Raw genomic sequence first — 3,548 nt, 5'->3', positions numbered from 1 at the left:
TTTGAGCTGTATTATTTTATATTTAACATATTTGGACATTTTTGTGCCTTTTTTGCAGGCTGCATTCCACTGAGTGATAAATGGGCCAATGTCTTTTACCCATAGTGTTCTTAATTAAATATTTATGGTCTGCTTTAGTATTACGCAATAGTCTGTATACTTTTGACACAGTGCCTCTGTTCACAGCAGCATGTTTTAATTTATCCTAAAAGTCTTTTTTGTCCCTCAGCCTGTTTTCATGAGAGAGTGAAGATTTCAGAATTGATTTAATCTGTAAGTAATAAAAAAATGCTGTTTCACTGAGGCTATATACTCTCTTTTCCTTTTCTAAACTCACAATGTTTTTGCTTCTTAATACGATGAAAATAATGGAATTAAAAACATCTCTGGGAGCACGCTGCTGAACCCGCCTACAAGTTCTGACCTTTGACCTCAGTCTTTTTAGGGGTGAGTTTGATCCAAGCGTAGAAGGTGGTGGTTCAAATGCATTACAGAAGCATTTTGAAAAAAACATTAAAAATATTTTTTTCAGAAATGTTGGCCTTTAAATTTTTCTTCTAAAAAATATGTAAAATCTCCAAATTCCAGAGTTTGTTGTCATAAATCTACTTAATTTTATTTCTCTATAATGAAACTGATTCTCCATCATAACATTTATCTAAATATAATCAAATGTATTAGTTTTTCTCCAAAATCCCTCCTAAAACTTAGTAAAATTTTGCTAAAGCTGAATAATGAAATAAATCTAAATCCAGGTGATTGATGGAAGCCATGATGTGAAAGATTTCCAACCTCCACATGAGCTTCTCCTTTTGTCCAGCAGATGGCAGCAGAGGATGGAGCTAAAGAAGCAGCTGAATCACGTTGATGAGAGGAGCAGAATGTGACTGGATGAACTGGCTCTGACTGATGTTTACGGGACTAAAAAGTTTGTGTTTTTAGGTTGAACTCGGTTCTTCTGAGGATTTAAAGGATCAAATGAAAGGAAAAGGCTTCATATCCAACATGTTTACGTCACATGGATGAACCCGCCTGTTTCAAAGGGAATGGGAGGAGCTACACTGAGTCAGGAGTTTCAAACGTCTCTTCCCAGAAATGAAAGTAAAGCTTTGTCAAAGTGAAGCCTGAGCTGCCGTAGAGAAAAACCTCCCTGTTTCCTCCTGAAGACCAACTCAGTTCATTTTTCCTTCTCAGCAACAGACTGTGATCCTGGTGAGTGCAGCAGAAAACACTCTGACTGGGTTTCTACAACAAACAGGAAGCTGGAGACTTTTCCTTCTGGACTCAGATCATCTGAAGGGGAAGAAAATGGCGGATTGTGAAGACGTTGAACATTGAGCAACTTTAAAGCCATAGTTTGAACTGTTGTTTTCCCTGATCTGTCCTCAGAGTTCAGACATGTCTTCTGGCAGCAGCCTGCGCTCTGAGGATCCGTTCCTGTGCTCCATCTGTCTGGATGTCTTCACTGATCCAGTCAGCACACCCTGTGGACACAACTTCTGCAAAGCCTGCATCACTCAGCACTGGGATGGAAATGAAAGATGTCAGTGTCCTTTATGCAAGAAGGAGTTCAAGACCAGACCTGAGGTGGAAATCAACACCTTCATCAAAGAGATGGTTGCTCAGTTCAGACGTGAAGCTCAGCAGGAAGCCATCAGCAGCAGCAGCTCAGAGCAACAAGCTGCCAAAGCAGAAGTTCTCTGTGACGCCTGCACTGGAACCAAACTGAAGGCCCTGAAGTCCTGCCTGGTGTGTCTGGTCTCCTTCTGTCAGGCTCACCTGGAGCCTCATCTGACAACTCCACGTCTGAGGAAACATCAGCTGATGGAGCCTGTGGAGAACCTGGAGGACAGGATGTGTCTGCAGCACGATAAACCTCTGGAGCTGTTCTGTAGGACCGACCAGACATGTCTCTGCTCGCTCTGTCCTGTTCTGGACCACAAGAACCACCAGTTTGTTCCTCTGAGAGAAGAATTTGAAGGAAAGAAGGCAGAGCTGAGGAAGACAGAGGCTGAAGTTCAGGAGATGATCCAGGAGAGACGAGTGAAGATCCAGGAGATCAAAGAGAAGCTGAAGATCAGTAAAGATGCTGCAGACAGAGAGAAAGCAGAAGGTGTTGAGGTCTTCACCGCTCTGAAGGAGTCTGCTGAGAGAGGCCTGAAGGAGCTCATCAAGGAGATCGAAGACAAACAGAAAACTGCAGAGAAACAGGCTGAAGACCTCATCAAAGATCTGGAACAGGACATCTCTGAGCTGATGAAGAGGAGCTCTGAGGTGGAGCAGCTCTCCCAGTCTGAAGACCACCTCCACCTCCTCCCTGAAAGCTGCTCCACCCACCAAGAGCTGGACAGAGGTCAGAGTTCATCCACCATCATATGAGGGGACTGTGGAGAGAGCTGTGGCTCAGCTGGAGGAGGAGATCAGGGAGGAGATGAAGAAGCTGAAGATGAAGAGGGTCCAGCAGTCTGCAGTGGATGTGACTCTGGATCCTGATACAGCTCATCCTAACCTCATCCTGTCTGATGATGGAAAACAGGTCAAACATGGAGACGTTAGGAAGAACCTTCCAGAAAACCCAAAGAGATTTTCTATCTATCTTTATGTTTTAGGACGTCAGAGTTTCTCTTCAGGCAGATTTTACTTTGAGGTTCAGGTTAAAGGAAAGACTGGATGGATGTTAGGAGTAGCCAGAGAGTCCATAGACAGGAAGGGATGGATCACACTGAGACCTCAGGATGGTTTCTGGACTGTTGGGTTGTTAAATAGCAATGAGTTCTATGCTTATGCTGGACCTTGGGTCCGTCTCCATCTCCAGTCTGGTCCTCAGAAGGTGGGGGTGTTTGTGGATTATGAGGAGGGTCTGGTCTCCTTCTATGATGTCGATGCTGCAGCTCTGATCTACTCCTTTACTGGCTGCTGCTTCACTCAGAAACTCTACCCAATCTTCAGTCCCTGTCGTAATGATGGAGGTAGAAACTCTGCTCCTCTGATCATCTGTCCTGTTCATCAGGCTGATGGTTGATGGGATGAATGTGTTGGTGAAGAAGCTCCAACCTGACTGAGTCTGGAGGTGAAGTCCTGCTGGTGGAGAGGTGAGCTTGGAAACGTCCTCAGCAGGAAGTCAACAGTTCAGTTCTCAGCTGGATTATTTCCTGCAGCTCCTCCTGCTTCTCTGTTTCTGCTCATTTTCAGCTTCTGCTCTCATTAAATGGCAGAAATGTTTCTGTCATGGTGGTCCTCATGGAGCCAGACTGGTTCCTCTTCCTGTTTCACTGTCAATGTAAGATGTGGTGGTTGGTGAATAAAAGGAGAAAACGCTGGAACTGACTCTGTTGGATTGATTTTAGATCTAATTTCCTTTAACATCTGTCTCTCAATGAAGGATTATGGTTAATATATTAACAATTAAAATATCAAAGTCGTAAGGAGAAGATCACTGCTGCCACCATCTGGTTTAGAAGGGAACTGCTTGTTCCTGTTGTGGTGAATTACTGGTAGAGGTGGCTATGGCCTAGGCAGTCATTAACCACCCTCTAGCTCCGCCCCCT

The 3,548-nt window shown here is 44.3% G+C and overlaps 1 pseudogene; it reads left to right on the top strand.

The window, feature by feature from the left end:
* Positions 1-864: 864 nt before the first annotated feature.
* LOC119779579 lies at positions 865-3,320 on the top strand (annotated as a pseudogene).
* Positions 3,321-3,548: the final 228 nt, after the last annotated feature.

The sequence above is a fragment of the Cyprinodon tularosa genome, unplaced genomic scaffold (genome assembly GCF_016077235.1).
Source record: "Cyprinodon tularosa strain WSP-4 unplaced genomic scaffold, ASM1607723v1 ctg1496, whole genome shotgun sequence".
Lineage (NCBI taxonomy): Eukaryota > Metazoa > Chordata > Actinopteri > Cyprinodontiformes > Cyprinodontidae > Cyprinodon > Cyprinodon tularosa.
The sequence above is the reverse complement of the archived record's forward strand: the minus strand, read 5'-3'. Positions and strand labels throughout refer to the sequence as shown.